We start from the raw sequence: 17,998 nt of genomic DNA on the forward strand, positions 1-17,998 counted from the left end.
GGACACGAAACTTCTTAGGTCTTGGAGAACCAGAGTGTCGCTATTTCATCGATTATTGCTTTGTTTCTGGATCATAGAAATGTACCCAAGTCTCATCCATAGTAACAATTCGGTTTAAGAAGTCCACATCGTTTTCAAATCGAGCACAGATCGAAAGCGATGCTTCTACCCTTGCACGCTTTTGGTCAACATTTAAACATTTGGGGATCCTTATTGCAGCAATTTTTCTCATGTCCAAATTGACGTGAACTATATGATGAACCCGTTCGTATGAAATAATCAGTGCTTCAGATATATGTTTTAGTCCAATTCGACGGTCTGATAAAATCATGTCATGAACTGCATCGATATTTTCGGGGACTGAAACAGAAACTGGCCTTCCCGATCGGTTATCATCTTCAGTGGAAAATTTACCTCTTTTGAAGCTTGCAGGCCAATTTTTTACAGTCGCATACGAAGATTATTGATCACCAAGGGTATTAAGCATATCTTCGTAAATCTGCTTACCTCTTAACCCTTTTAAATAGGTACTTGATGATGGCTCGATACTCCAATTCTTCGATTTTCACAATTTCGGTGGACATCTTGTTTCTTTTAATTTATTGCGTAACTCTGGTATCCTTTTTTGACACAGTGACACACTGACACTTCTTATAAGTTATTATTCGTTGCTATGGTAAAGCAATATTTTTTTTATGCATGGAACAGGTCTAGGTTAACTAGATATCAATACTTCCTCGTATTACTTTTATGAAAAACGCCTCAAAATCTCACGGAAAGGTTCATTTATAACTTTCAACAAGTCTTGAGTATTTCAGTACGACGCTGTTTTATTAAGATGCCTATATTCCATTGACATTTATTTTAGCACTCGGTTGGCCATTGAAATTTGACACATTTCACTCTGTATAGTACGAAAATGTGGGATTATGAAACTTGTCAAAACATTTTTGGGTTTTAAATCAACGCTATGTTGCCCGTTCTACGTGAAAGTTTCTGTTATTTCGTATTTTATCACAATATCGAATCTCTTCGGAAAATATGTTACGAACATAATTGAAGTTTATACAAACTGATTGAAGGCATGGAAAATACAAGAGATCAGTATAATATAATAATATAAACTATCTTGAGGAGAGTTAATGTTCGTTATCTTCTTTGGCTAATGTTTGAATAAGTTACATCAGTTGTAGATTTCACAAATATTAACCTGATGCATATGATGCAGTGGTTGGGAATGGGTATCTCCCGAAGGAGTTAACAGATAATTACAAGAATGGTCAATTCTTCAACAAAAATCATCTTGCATTAATATAAGTAAAAGGAATTAAAGGAGGTTTCAAGTCTAGATGAACTTAAACTTTGAACAAAAATTTCACATGAATAAACAATTAACAGGACAACTGGCACGTATTTGTGACTGTTCATCTTAATACATTGATATAACAATAATAATTAGGTATTTATGGGTACCTTGAGGCATTTGCAATGTATAGGACCAGTCAAATGAAAAATAGAAAAATCAATTTTCGGGATCTTATTCTACGATGACATTCATCGAAAATCCTAAAGTAAACTTTTCGCATTAATTCACCCAAACATAAAATTCTCGAATGCCACCACTTTTTTGGGTCTCCCAATAGAAGGAAATTCTTTGTCATCCCCTTCATTCACAATCTTTCTGATCGTGGAAATATTCAGCTGAAATATAAGTCGTTTAGATTCAGATGAAACATTATATAAATTCTCTTACATTTATTGAATATGTTCGCAACCGTCTGACGTATTGTGGATTTTAGAATATCAGTGTATAACTATTTGAAAGAGCGGACCTGAATTCTAAATAGCACTTTCTGAATCCCTGTCTCTTTTTTTCAATCACTTCCGGCATTTTCGTAATATTAATTGATATTAGTTGTGGCAACGGCTAGGTTATCTATGGCAACGGCGTTATGACATTAACGACATTTCATGAGTGCCAATCTTACTCCGTTCTAGTTACAAAAACTTGAGGAAATTATTTCATGGCCAACCGAATACTAAAATAAATGTGAATGAAGTATAGTTTTAATATAATCATTGTTTTTTCATTAATATCAAGAATGAGCTATATAATAAAGTATTGACAATTCCTCTTCATTAAGAAGAATTATTGTTTTCCGAATATTGTTCGGGGAATTTTCAGCCGAAGTTCATTGTAGAACTTCCTTGGCAGCCGACCCTCAGGTTAGAAATTCTACCCCAGCGGCGTTCCCGCATTCCGCTAATTCTAAGGTAGCCGAGGGACCACCTTCGCAGGCTTAAATTATGGCCTCTTTCCCTGGATTGAATTGGATCGTGATCGGGTTCCATATTTCCGATAAGGCGAGCGACTACGACCTTACCGACGAGAGGTCCAGACGCCCGGGGTGTTTCAGAAACCCTCAAGATGGTCGGTGGTGGGCGATACGTTAAATTTCGCAACTTGAACAAACGAAACATCTTGTTATCATTTTGGACTTCATCCAAACTTAGGCGGGTATCCCAACGGAGTGGATTTTCAAGGAATTGCTGGGAAACTAGTTGCATCTAATGGAGGTCCTGAAAGAAGAAAGACAAAATTATGTGAAGCACGTTGTACCTTCTGAAAAGTCGCCTTTTTAGAAACCTTCAAGTTATTATGGTTAATCTGTAGAAGCTTGAGGAGAATTTCAGGACATTACCGTGGAACCTCTCAAGTGATTGAGCACTTGTGATACAAAAAATTCTGGGGTATTAAAGCTCTAGTGATAGTGGTTTCACTGAAACGTTAAAATGTGGCCAACGGAGTGGATTTTCAAGGAATTGCTGGGAAACTAGTTACATCTAATGGATGTCCAGAAAGAAGAAAGACGAAATTATGTGAAGCACGTTGTATTTTCTGAAAGGTCGCCTTTTTTGAAATCTTCAAGTTAATATGGTTAATCTGTAGAAGCTTGAGGAGAGTTTCAGGACATTACTGTGGAACCTCTCAAGTGATTGGGCACTTGTGACACAGAAAATTCTGGGATCTTAAAGCTCTAGTGATAGTGGTTTCTGACTGAAACGTTAAAATGTGAGGTTTGTGTAATAGTTGGGGAGTGGACGATGCTAAATCGGGATATTCTCGAGCGTCGTGGAAACCTAGTAGATGGCGGAAAGAAAAAGGGTTCTATGATTTATGCACTTTCAACGTCTGTTTTCGAATATGTAAAAAAATTGTCAGGTGTACATACTCGAGCGTATCAGATTAAGATACCGTATATGCCCTATGTGTCTCTGATAATAAATTCATGTCAATCTGACAGTGCGTTATTGATTTTATATTATACTTATCAAAGATTATAGAGTAGAAATCGAGGTAGAAATATAGGAAACGCCCTCATATCGCTAGTACTAAAAACCGACTACATTTTGGCCAGTGAAAACACGCGTGACAATGAGATGGCACTAAAAACGCACTGTCAATACAGTGACTTTATACTTTATTATAAAGTCACTGTAACTGTCAATACAGAAAACTTTTTAATAACAGTTTTCTGTTTTCTAATTGAGGGGCGCGAAATTCGAATGCTATTCCTTGCATTGAATTTCAATATCGACTTTGTTTGTATCAGAAAACAAACATCCTGAGCGACCAAACAAAAGTATGGTTTTGTTTTGTGATCAGGATGTTAGTTTTCATCTAAACATTGTTTGGAATCAATGATATCAACGAAAAACGCTGGTGGATGTGCTATATGTTTAATTGCAATTCATAAAAAATTTACAAAAATTGAAATTGTGGGCAATAAATGAAGCTTTGACTAGGACACTAAAGTATATGGTGATCTGCTATACGTTGAAGGAGTTATTTCTGTACAATAGGTTGTTCTGAATTAATGAACTTAGTTGAATTTGCAAAATATACATATATCCAGAAATTAATATAAACCAATATTCAATATACCATCATAGCATACATATTCCAGTTACTTACATAATATGTATAGGTATTATTTATAGAATTTTTAGAACCACACTTAAAAAAACCTCACAGACATATACAAGACCTGTATGTCAGTATAGTTTCTTGGTGCTTTTTTTTATGATTTCCTTATGAGATGGTCTCTTCATGACACAATATACAAATTGATTAATGAATGAACAAAACACTCACAGTAGGTTTCATAAAACTTTGACTTTCTAAACAACAATTTGACAGTCACTCCTGTTCCCAAATGGAAATCAATAAAACCTCTGCATTTCTGAATATATAGAAAGAGTAGCAATTGGGAATCATTGAATGGACCTATAAAGATCATAATTTCCCCTTAATATAGGCCGTTCATGCAAGGGCTTTCTGCATACAACAATTTACGTCGATGAACTGTTCTCAATTGACCTACAGTAAAATGTTCACTGCACATGGTGTAGTTAGTAGTGTTTGCTGAAGTGATTGTCTTCAAGCCCTGAGAATTTTATCCACTTCGAAGCACTGAAAATTAGAATCAATGAATGACCGATTCACATCTTACGATTTTTAATACTTATGTTTCCATTTTCCTTAGTTGAGTGTAAAACTTAATCTCGTAAAATACATTTTATTATTTGATCCACCGTTCTTCACCATTCAATAATTATCGAACAATATTTTGTTGTTTTCACCAAGAAATAAGACAAAAAATTCAATAATCAGCAACTAGAACGAGCTAAATAAACGAAAAGCGGTACGAGAATCAAAACATTCAAAACCTCTTTGATCGAAATGGGCGTCTGAAATCTTACAAAATTTCATATATTTCTGGCAATGGTACTCAAATTAATATTTTAACCAGTCCTAGCTTCTTAAAAACACGCTTGACACACAGATGGCTCTCAAATCGCTTTAGTCGCCTCGTTTCCCATCTTTCTACTCTATAATCTTTGATACTTTACGAAGGCGTAGAAGGGCCACATAATATTTTAAAAATATTTTTCCTTAAATTCCGACTTCAAAGTCGGAATTTAGTTAAATTCCGAGTTCAAAGTCGGAATTTAACTAAATTCCGAGTTCAAAGTCGGAATTTAACTAAATTCCGAGTTCAAAGTCGGAATTTAACTAAATTCCGAGTTCAAAGTCGGAATTTAACTAAATTCCGAGTTCAAAGTCGGAATTTAGTAAAATTCCGACTTTGAAGTCGGAATTTTATCTACTTCGAAACCGATACAGGCTAGATGCACAGGGTGTTGTTCTACGACGACATAGATTATTTCTCCATATATACAGAGGGGAGTGGGGGCTGGGAGCTCAATGTTATTTTATGATTACTATTTCAGTACTGGGGTGGGGGGAGGTTGTGCCCAACCTTACCTCTACCTGTCTACGACTATAATTTCATAATTATTCAAAAACATGGATCTAATGACAATTATCTCCAATAAAATACATCAAGTTCAATATTTATTAAAGAACAACGTGTTTATTTTGTGAAATCTGAATCCTCTCATGAATATCTCAGCATATTTGGAAATGAACCAATTCGTCATAGAGCTGCCTATTTGAGGTTTGCTCACTGTTGTAATGACCTCCTCATGTAAGAAACATCAAAGCACACCGGGTATACCTCGGGGTGTACTGATTTCGTGTCCATTGAGATAGCCTCACGAGTACATATGGAAAGGAAATTTTTTCATAAAATATCCGAATTATACCTAAAAAACAGTTATGTCTAAAAAAATATTCATGTCATGTCATGTCTGTAAAAGGTCATATCATTGTTATGATCTCTCATAGAAGAAAACTCAAATAATAATGTACACCCTGTATACATAATTATTCATTCATCATAAATGTGGGAACACCTCGTATTATATGAATTTGAATATTTGTAGAAAAGCAAACTGTAATTCAGGAACAAATCTACGTCGTCGTAGGACACCCCGTAGAAGTTCGGAACTGAATAAAATTCCGAGTTTGAAGTCGGAATTTAGTAAATTCCGACTTTGAACTCGGAATTTAGTAAATTCCGACTTTGAACTCGGAATTTAGTTAAATTCCGACTTTGAACTCGGAATTTTGTTAAATTCCGACTTTGAACTCGGAATTTAACTAAATTCCGACTTCAAAGTCGGAATTTAAGGAAAAATATTTTTAAAATATTATGTGGCCCTTCTACGCCTTCGTAATACTTATATTATGAGATTCTATCAGAGAATCCATTGCATCATCAGCGAATCATCAACGTCTACGTTAATAATTTATTTATTGACGTAATGAACAGGCATAATCAAGTTTGCTAAGGATTATCATAAACCGAGCGTACTCCACTTCGCAGAACTTTGGAGATTTAATCGCTCATCAACCTCCGTCGACAAACTTTGGGTCACTGAATTAATTATGTCAGTGGCCAGAATGTCATTTTAGCGACTTTACGAGTAGGTACACGTTTCCATTAAATGCGAAATTTATTGCAAACTCAAGAACAATGTTGTTCAAGAGATATAGGTACCCAGTCAACCAGTTTCAGTCACAGGGAAGTTGTTGGGAATTACCACTGTGGAAATGCGACTTCACAATGTTGATTTAAAAAAAGGCCACCAGTACTTACTGGAGAGTGCTTAATGTCCGCAACATCGCATATCGCGGGTAATTACCCAGTACATCACATAGTAGGTGTAAAAAAAGCACCATAGACAGCAACATTGCGACTTCTCATTTTGGAGGTTTTTGGAACGATTATATTGACAGAATAAACTACCAAAGTGTATCCTCTATTGGAGTTATATTCATGTTCAATTTGATAATTACCATCGTGGCAATCAATTTGCACTCTATATTCGAGGCGTTCCAAGCAAAAGTGACACAAGCTACAATTTTTCTGAAATTGAATTAACAAAAATGAATCAAAATTTTATATACTCGTAAACTCAATTTCAGAAGAATTGTAGCTTGGGCCTCTTCAGCTCTGAACGCCTCATTTTTACCCTGTGTTTACTCTTACCTACATATATTTCGCATTCTGCTCTCATCCTCAAAAGGGAAATTGAACAACTATATGAATTACTGATATCTTTTTATTCAAGATTAATATGTTTCATACAAATCCAAATATTTAACATAAAGAACGTATATCTTGTTATAAATCTTCATTCCACTTCAGGAACGGCATGGTCCAGCTGAAGAAGAAAAAATCAGAGCTGTATTGATAGTAATAAATTGAGTGTCATGAAAAATCGAACAACAGTAAAAGGTGATTTTTTCCAGCACAGTATCTAAAATAATAATTTGAAGTTCTCTCGATGATTCAAATCAATTCCAAGTTTGATTTTGAAGGTTGTGAATGTCACTTATGACTTAATAATCACCTAAATTCATATGAGGTATGTTGAAAGTTGAACGTTACAAAGGGTGCAAAAATGTGGAGGATAAGAGGGCCAAGAAGTGATCATGATATAGTCATTATTTCAATAGGTTATATAACTACTCACCTTTTACTGCACATTAATTAATCAATCTACATCAAGTTACACTTAACTAAAACGAAATTTAATAATAGATGAACAGCTCGGTTGAAAAAATTATTCTCAAAATTCATTCATAAAGATTTTGTTTGTTTATTCTCTTAACACAACACAGTCACAGCACGAAACACGAATAGTCGCACCACGTTTTGCATAGCGAGATTTAGGTTATGAGTTAACCTCGAGACCACGTGTTGATGAATAGAACATTTCAGACAGTTACTGAAAGTTTTTCTTAGAGAAGTCGCTGGGTAGAGTTCATCGAAATTTATTCACAACACAACATTTCATGTTCTAAAAATATCACTGATTCAATATTTCAAAAATATCAACAGAGAGAAGTCGCATAGTAGTAGCTATGTTCACTTCATCGGAACATCTCGATATGATGTTTCATGCAACCACTAGGGATCTAAAGTTGAGGAATTCGCAAACTTAACAATATGCGGACGTTAATGTCCACAATGTGAAATCTTAAGTACATCCATGAAAATTCTCAAAGAAACGCTTCAATGCGATATTTTTGGGTACTCCCTGCGACTTACTGTTACATTTCTGGTTGACTGGGTATCCTGTGGTCATCCTTGTATTGCCTACGTATACGGTATAACCTAAGATCTCGTTTATAGGATCATTCAACAAAATTAGGACAAAATTTAGAATACACTGATAGCCGGATATCTGAAGAGAAACATTTCGATAATTTACCTGCTGCTATGAGCAGATTGGTTCAACCTTTTTTTTGTCCGGATCTTATAAAATAAATTATTTCGTCAACCAACAATTTCCGAAAACTATTTTTGGGTGCAAGTATTGTTCGTCCGCGTATACTTCATTCACTTTTATTTTAGCAGTCGGTTGGCCATGGAATTTGACACATTTCACTCTGTATAGTACGAAAATGTGGGGTTATGAAGCTTGTCAAAACATTTTTGTGTTTTAAATCAACGCTTTGTTGCCCGTTCTACGTAAAAGTTTCTGTTATTACGTATTTTATCACAATGTCGAATCTCTTCAGAAAATATGTGACGAACATAATTGAAGTTTATACAAACTGATTGAAGGCATACCAAATCCAGTCATTCGCATGGAAAATACAAGAGATCAGTATAATATTATATATCATAATATGCACCAGCTTGAGGAGAGTTACTGTTCGTTATCTTCTTTGGCTTAATCATTTGTAGATTTCAAAAATATTAACCCGAAGATGAAATGCATATGATGCAGTGGTTGGGAATGGGTATCTCCCGAAGTAATTAACAGATAATTACAAGAATGTTAAATTCTTCAACAAAAATCATCTTGCATCAATATAAGTAAAAGTAATTGAAGAAAGTTTCAAGTTAAGATGAACTTCACCATTGAACAAAAATTTCATATGAATAAACAAGTATCAGGGCAACTTGCGCGTATTTGTGGCTATTCATCTTAATTCGTTGATGTAATAATAATAATTAGGTATTTATTAGTACCTTAAGACATTTACATTGTATAGGACAAGTCAAATGAAAAATAGAAAAATCTATTTTAGGGAACTTTCCGATGACATTCATCGAAAATCCTGTAGTAAACTTTTCGCATTGATTCACTCAAACATAAAATTCTCAAATGCCACCACTTTTTTGGGTCTCCCAATAGAAGGAAATTCTTTGTCATCCTCTTCATTCACAATCTTTCTGATTGTGGAAATATCCAGCTGAAATATAAGTCGTTTAGATTCAGATGAAACATTATATAAATTCTCTTACATTGGTTCGCTATCGTCTGACGTATTGTGGATTCTAGAATATCAGGGTATAACTATTTGAATGAGCGGACCTGAATTCTAAATAGCATTTCCTGAAACCCTGTCTCTTTTTTCAATAACTTTCGGCATTTTTGTAATAAAAATTAATATTAGTTGTGGCAACGGCGTTATGACATTAACGACATTTCATGAGTGCCAACCTAACTTCGTTCTAGTTACAAAAACTTGAGAAATTTATTTCATGGCCAACCGACTGCTAAAATAAATTTGAATGAAGTATAGATGTTTTGGTCCGCAAACTCTTTTCGTCCTCTGTGGTTGACGCTCATAGATATCTTTCCTTGTCGTTTATTCGAGGATTAACCATGTTTACGATTTACAACCAGTGAAACCGATTATAGAGAAAGGCTTTTTAGCAAGTCTAGGGGTAAGCTCCAATCCGTACTGTTAACTTGGAACCTCATCTTCAACTAAACATATCCTGGTCCTTCTCTGCCTCTTGAAATATGTGATAGCTGGTGCAAAAGCCCATAAACCACCGAAAACAAGACAGTGGAGACCCTGTCCAGTCTGAGTTCTGCCCCTGCTGTGAGTACGATCCTTTGCTGGTGCGCAAGCCCGTAGAGAGCAGAAAGCATCCGAGATAACTTCGAGATCGGATCCACTTTTCTTCCCGTTTAATTCATTCCGTAAAATCACCACTATTTGTATTTCATAACGAGAAAAACTATACTTTTCACTTCACTGATACTAGTTTATATCCCTGTAAATGGGTGGATTTTAGAGTTGTGTGAAAGTGATTTTTGCGGTCCTTTATCTTGGAATCGAAACAGTTATAGTAGGGGAGCCCAAGAGGGAAATTCGGGAGTTACTCGAGCGTGTCCGATTATAATAAAGGGAGACCTTGGATTATGTAGAGTACCTCTACCAAAAATTAGATCTTTTTATAGAGGGAATTATCTAGGACACCTGTCAGAATAGTAGTGTCACGTTGTGCATTCTCGAGCGTGGTGGATTTTTTCATATTTTGAAGCTAATGATTCAAGAATGGTGGAAAAAAAATGATCTGACAGATCCAGTAAGCCAAAAAAATAAAAATTGATCATGAAGGTCACAAATATGAGTTTTTTTAATTATCTCCTCTTCTGCATTCATTAAAAAAGTTGTTGAGCCGTAGAGCATAACATCTTTTTTGTTCTTAGCAATTTTTTCTACTTCTGAACGTTTTTGACATATATGGCTGGCGATGAATGTGCATTAGACTGGAGTTCTACATTGATCTTGGCCTTTCGCATGTGTGGCTAAGCTCCTTGCTCTTATCGCCGTCTAAATCGAAAATGGTTAAGAGTATGTAAAATTGCTTCAGCCAAAAGCTGTAAAGAATTTTATTATCATAACTTTCATAATGAATAAAGAAACGATTAGAGGTACAGAAGGGGAAAAATCATTTTTATCATTTCCAAACTGTCAGATTAGGAAAACTCCTCCAGATAAGTGTCAGATTAATAGGTCAACACGTCTGCAACACCGAGAGTAACAATCTTCATGAATCTTCCTTTGGGTCCAATTAACATATCCTCTAAAAATCTGGAACAACTGTCTATCACAACAAAATGTTTGGCAAAGCAGAAAGTAGATAGGTACTACAATTACTTAAATCTATTTCAGTAATCATTTTCAATTTTTTTTTTCAACTTTGACATTCTGAAAGTTTTGTGTAGTTGATTTTTTATGAAACGCTTCATTTTGTCCAGGTTTTCCGTCGGTTGAAAAAAAGCGTCACCTTCAAATACACCCTGTATAGACGGCGAATATTTACATGACCTGAGGTTCGCAGATGAAACCATAATAATAAGCTCCGATATCCAAGAATCAACAAACATGTTTTTGGAATTGAATAAAATATCTGAAAAAATTGGTTTATTTGTTTGTTTTTTTGTTTATTTTTCATAATTTTATCAATATGTTCTTAATGTGTTATCGTTGATGTTATGAATTGCATTCTTTCGTTTGCAAAATCGTATAGCCTATCAGGAAAAAGCTATTGACGTGAATTAAACAAGAAATGTTAAGGAAAGATCAAGCAACGTCGTTGTTTTTGAGAAAGTGGTTTTGTTTCAAACTCAGACCTTCTTCCTCTAAAACTTATTCTTTCAGTTCTACCCTGGATACCATCAATTTCAATTGAAATTCCTGCAAAATTGACATTAGGTGAAGAACTGGATGAAGTAGGCTACAAATAGACAACAAAATGATTAAAATCAATACACACCTAAAAAGTTATTCTGAAATGGGGAGCATTTTGTTAATCAGTTTTTCTTGTTCAGGAGTGTACTCTGTTGAATCTTGTCGCCACCTGCTGGGAACTTGCAAAATGAAGAATAAAACATCATGCATTCAACTCCGATGGATACGACGGCCATAATTCGAAGACGTGCCCGTCGGACCAAACGAACATCGACTACAAAAGTACGGGGCCCCCGAACACTATATCATGCATGTTTGGTCGGGTCCCCATAGAATTATCTTTGTACAAAGCAACGTGCATTGTCCTATTAGCAACTGGGCGGAAGTGATAACAACCACTTTATTACGGAGATATGAATCGGGAATAATTCGCACCCGTCCGTAATTTTACATCGTCGAGCTAAATAGCGTAATTCGCGGATCATAGATCATGCACGACGCAGGGTCGTAACCAGAACAGAATGAGGGCTGGGTTTAGATATAACAAACTTGAAATATGTAAAGTTATTCATGTACCAAGGACGAAAAACGAAAATCTGTCTATTTTAGTCGAGCCTGCAAATTGACAGCCGAGGCGTAGCCGTGGATAGCGACTATCAAGCAGGCGAGACAATATAAGTTTCTTGCCGAGATTCATATTACATTTTTGTAATAATGTTGAAGGGTGTTTGTTGAAAAACTAATAAATAAAACTGAACTGATTCTAGAACACTTCTCTTTATTCTCCTAATTAATTCTTCATCATTCATTCTAAGTGTCAGTTGTCAACCTTTCAAGGCCAACCTCTTAATCTTAAACTAACTTAACATCAATATGAATATAACATTCTTCCCTAACTTTATAGTGTTTTAAATAAAATATAAATGTAAAAGCACTAAAAAAACATTCTCTCTAATTCACCACTTCTCTTTATTCTCCTAATTAATTATTCATCATTCATTCTAACTGTCAGTTGTCAACCTTTCAAGGTTGCCAACCTCTTAATCTAAAACTAACTTAACATCAATATGAATATTACAGACCTCACATACTTTTATAACAGAAAGCGAAGTTATCCGATTTATGGCCTCATCTAGGTGTTCGTAATTAAAGATTCCCTGAGCTCTGATGAAGTGGTACTGATGGCTTAAGAGATCTTCGTTTGTTAAGTAAGAAGTTTCCAGAAATACGTACTGCATATCTTGACTGTAATATAAGTCTCAACTCTCAACACTCTCGTCTGATCAAGAACAAAAAAAATCATTCTATCAGGGTCAAATCTCACTCTCTGAAAACAAAGTAAAAATAGATTGGAACATTGTCAATGAGCTAAGTAATAACTCCAGATAAAGATCACATTACCTCAAAATAAGAGATATGGTATACTTTTCGAGAGTAGTTATGTTCTTTCGAATAAATTCAATAACTGTTAAGTGAATGAGTGAAATGTAAAGCTTCCGCGACAAGTAAGTCCACACCTTATGACAAGTCTGATAAATTCTAAGCTCAAATCAAAGCGTTCTGCAGGTTTTGATGATATTTCCAGAACTGTTGTTTTTTGTTGTGTTTGTTGTATGTATAGCGATCATAAGTTAAAGAAAAGGAGGTCGAATAAATGAAATGCTGAATATGCGAAAAACGTTGATATTCGATCAATTTGTATTGTATCGCTTCAAAATTGAGGAAGCTGATTCGAACATGCCAGAAATCAATTTTCCTCCATTCATAAATGGAAGGTTGCGGCATAAACATGAAATCTTTTCCCAGTTTCTACAAATGTCCCCGCTTCGTTTTCATCCTAACATTCTATGTCCCACAAGAGTTTTTACGGATCCATCTAATCCGAGAATATTGAAATCCATCGATATGGTCTACGCTACTGCGCTTTTGATCCAGCCTTCTCCCTGCTGTCTCCAGGCAGGTAATAAAAGTCAGACGAAAGAATAGCATGTTCTTTTACCCCTTAATCTTGCCAGGACGGTTATTCAACAATGTATACAGAAGGAAGAATTGATGACACAGCCAACATAAAAGCTATGGCGCGATAACGTAAATTCAGTTGATCCTTTTTTATTGACCTATTTACTTGAAAAGCGTGATAGTTTTGAATCGGCGCGGAGCGTACTATGCGCCCCAGTGCTGAATTTTTTAACTGAGTTTTTTGGCAGCTAAACCATCGCTAGGCTTCAGAATGTGTTTATGTAAATCAATTTCACCAAACAAAAATTTTTATGCACCTATATACATCCGAATAATACCTTTCCGTGTATGGGTTCTATCTATTTACAGTAGAGAGCAATTTAGGGATAAGTTCTGCGAATATTTTCCATTCGTCCTTGTTTGTTTGAGTCTTCCTCTCTTTGTTTGCGACTCTATTCTTGCTTCCTATATATGTTTGAGCGGTCCATTCCTCTTGTCTTCTGGGATATTGTCCATGTTTCACATCCTTATGTGAAAACTAGTCTGAACACAGTCTTTTGAACAGTTCTCTTTGTTTTTCTTGAACAATCTTTTTTCTGATGAATTTTCTCTTGACAGCATGAAACAGTTTGCTGGCTTTCCCGATCCTGTTGTCAATGTCATGGTCCTGTTTCCCGTCCACTTGAGTATTTACTCCAAAATAAGTGAAATGATTTTGTTTTTATGTAGCAGGGGGAAAATCTGCAAGTCAGACGAACCACCCTCTCCTGAGGGGGAACAAGTGTGGGGTTTCTCACTCTTCTGAGCTCGAGACCCACTAAAAACCCTTAACTGCTTCTTGAATTTTGGTTCCGGGCATTTGCCTATAAACCGTTCATCTCTTAGTCGGTTTTCTTCTCGCACACTATCGTGCTGGGATTTATGTGTTTATCCTCTATTGGATTAACACTTTATTGAATTTTTCAATAAGTTTCTGTTGTTATTTTAATCTCTTTTTAATTGATCTCTTGGTCTCCTTCGGTAAATTCGCATTCTCCTCTTGTCTTCCTCTGGGTCGTAGTCCATTAGTCTCCTGAGTTCTTGATTCGGATGGTTTTTCGTTGTTTCGAATAATTTCTCTGCTTTTCTGTTCATGAATTCCGTTATGGTTTCCCACTTTAGGTCCCTACAAATCTGTCTATTCCTGACAAACCAAGGTGCATCTATTGTACATCGTAGCAGCTTGTTTTCAGTGGCCTGAATTCTTTTGATGTGGCTCTTTGCCGCGATACCCCAGGCAACTGATCCATAAGTTAGTTGAGGCCTAGCAACGGCTTTGATTATCTTCAATTTTGTCTCTTTCGACATGTGGCTTCTTCTTCCTATTAGAGGGTAGAGTCTATTCATCGTTAACTGTAAAGGGTATATATGAAAAATATTGCTTCAGGCAAAAGTTGTTTAGAATTTTATAACCTACAACTTTCATAATGAATACAGAAACGATTAGAGGTATGAGAAGGGGGATATTTAAAAAAATTGACTTGTTATCATCTTCGAACTGTCAGATTAAGAAAACCCCCCCTGGTTAGTGTCAGATTAATGGGTCAACGCGTCTGCAACACCGAGATTAACTATCTGTATGGAAATCTGGCACGCTCGAGTATGCATAGGGTGGGCGAAATTGGTGGTGATACCTGAATTACAACTTTTTCAACCAAACGAGATAGAGGAAAATGCATGATGGCACATTACGGTCGTCTTTTTTCGAGAAACTCAATAATTGAAATTTCAACTTTGGTCATTATCTGCATTTCTGTTTAAGCTAGGATGTTGAAATGAAAACATAATAAGTCACTTTTTTGATAGCAATCCAGTGGCGTACTATGATTTTTTCCAACGGGTATATTTGCTGAGCTATAACATAAAGATATATTTTTTATTATGAAAACAGTAGTTTAAAATGACTGAGGGTGATGTATGATGTATGATATATTTCTGAAACGGAAAAAAAATGGAGATTCTTTCTTGGTCATTTTAAACGACTGTTTTCATAAGAAAAAACACAACTTTATATTATAGCTCAGCAAATGAACCTGTAGGAAAAAATCATAGTAAGCCACTGGATTGCTATCAAAAAAGTGTCTGTATTGTGTCTTCATTTCAACATCCTAGCACAAACAGAAACGGAGATAATGACCAAAGTTGAAATCGCCCCAATTTAAATTTTGGCCTATAACTCAAAAACAAAAGAAGATAGAGAAATGCAGTTGATGTCATTATTAGTTTCTCGAAAAAGGACGACATAAATGCTACACTCATTTTTCTCTATCTCGTTGGGTTAATAAGTTGTAGTTCGGGTATCACCAATTTTGCCCACCCTGTACAAGTAACGATTTTTCTTTTGCATTTTCAAAGGACCGCTGTGACTTTGCGTCACGTCTTAATTGTCAGGCTCTCGAATAGGAGTTCCTTTTGGTCCAATTAACATAACTTCTAACAATCTGATAAGGTCTTCCGTACTGCCAGTCCCACTACGCAAACTATTAGATTAACATGAATTTATTATCCGAGACACGTAAGGCATAAAAAGTATCTCAATCTGAAACGCTCGGGTATGTAGTACACCTGAAGATTTTTACATCTTTGAAAACCTGCAGACGCTATCCGCAGCTCTGAAAGTGCAAACATCATAGAACCTATTTTTCTACGAATCTACGATCTGATCTTCAAAATCCCCGAGGTCTTCACGACGCTCGAGTAAATCCCGAGTTAGCATCGTGGGCTCCCCAACTATACGTCTTATCGATTGAAGGACGTCATTAAAACACAAAATTCAGCTTCCTCCCTTCGATGCGTTATTAAGGTTTCCCACTCCGGTTTCGGTCAGCAAACTTTCCAGAACTCACAGCATCCCATCACCTCGAAGATCTTATCAAGAGATATCAATTTCATATAATTAGATCAATCAAAGTTCTCCAACAGAACCGACGTGACTGATCGCTCTAATACCCGTTTTGACATCTTCAGAGAGATACCCGATACTCAACTAATTCAACCAATCGTTCTCCAGATATGGGAGTTGTAATGAGAGCCTGTGTATGTGCAAGCGATAACTTTCTGAAACTGATGTTCGAAGATGATTTTCACCCCAAATGGGTAACCTCTCGATGTTTGCTTTATGAACGGGGAAAGTGATAATGCGAAAGTTCGGGAGCTCCTTCTCGATCTGATATATTTGATTAATGACCGATTAATATTATCGGAGCAGTTTGGCGAAGATGAATTGGATAATGAGGCGCAATGACTGGTGCTATTAATGTTGGCGGAATTCGAATTGTTCATCAGATTTAGTGGAAGGAGTAATATTTTATTGATTTCTCATGCTCATTATACGGTGGGAGGCCTATTAAACGTTTAGGGAGAACGGATCAAAACAATAACAATAATAACAATAACTTTATTGAATCCTTTGAGACATTCTACATGTATAGCAAGAGTCAAACATAATTAACATTAAGAATTCACTAATTATCCTCAGAAAGAATAAAAAATCAGAGGGAAAAATAACAATAACTCCACAAGATCTCCCAAAACTAACTCAATACAACGTAAAATTGTTCTGTAACATGTAACATGGGTACTTTGGCTGAATAAAACTCTGTTTGAAAGATCGACAGATGTGTAGTATCACAGATTTAGCTAGTTATTTTGCAGGATATTTTATTTTTCCAGGTATGGCACAGCTCATTATGAAAACTCTAAATGGCTATATCTTTTTATCAGGGTCGAATCGGAAAAACTGGTCGAGGAAAAAAGTGATTCTTTCGACCTCAAGAATCTACTGTGGAAATATTTGTACGAGTCAAAGACTCACCCTGTTAAATGCTTGGAAAACTTAATATACAGAAAGTAGTCCTATGGACATCCATAGGACGTCCTCTTCGGACATTACGGACATCCATAGGACGTCCATTTCTGGTACAATGGACGTTCTATGGACATCCGAGGGACGTACAAATGTCACAACTTTGTACCGAATTCGGACGTCCATCGCGGACGTCCAATGGATATCCCGTTGGGACCATCATTAGCTATCTCAACGGTACAAAAATTTACCACGACGTTGGATATCCTATCAATTAGAATTTTAATGTCCTAGAACCCAATGTCTTACATTCAGACGCAGATGTTATTTTTTCTGTGTTGTTCTCATTTTCATCCATACTTACTAGAAAGTTTTCACACTTGGCCCGGATTGGAACTCGCGAGTACCATTACTGAGTCTTCGCTGCAACCATCCTAGCTACCGAGACTATGCGATATGTCTACTTGTAGGAACATATTCATTATATTGTTAACTGATTTATGGAATAGTAGTCGATTAATACAGAAATACCATATAATAAAAACTAAAGTCTTAAAACTCAAACATGGATTATTTTATAATAGTAATTACTCAAGTATTTAGTCTTCGTTCATCATAACGTTATAAGTAATATAATATTCATAAGATATACTATATCTATACTACAAAGCGAAAAAATGGAGTTTAGTGAAAAATAATATTAAATTTTGGTGTTCATATTACGGACCCCTAGTGAATATCCGGTATGGACATTCAAAAGATGTCCCTACCGGATATCC

This window comes from Coccinella septempunctata, chromosome 8 (genome assembly GCF_907165205.1).
Source record: "Coccinella septempunctata chromosome 8, icCocSept1.1, whole genome shotgun sequence".
Classification (NCBI taxonomy): Eukaryota; Metazoa; Arthropoda; class Insecta; order Coleoptera; family Coccinellidae; genus Coccinella; species Coccinella septempunctata.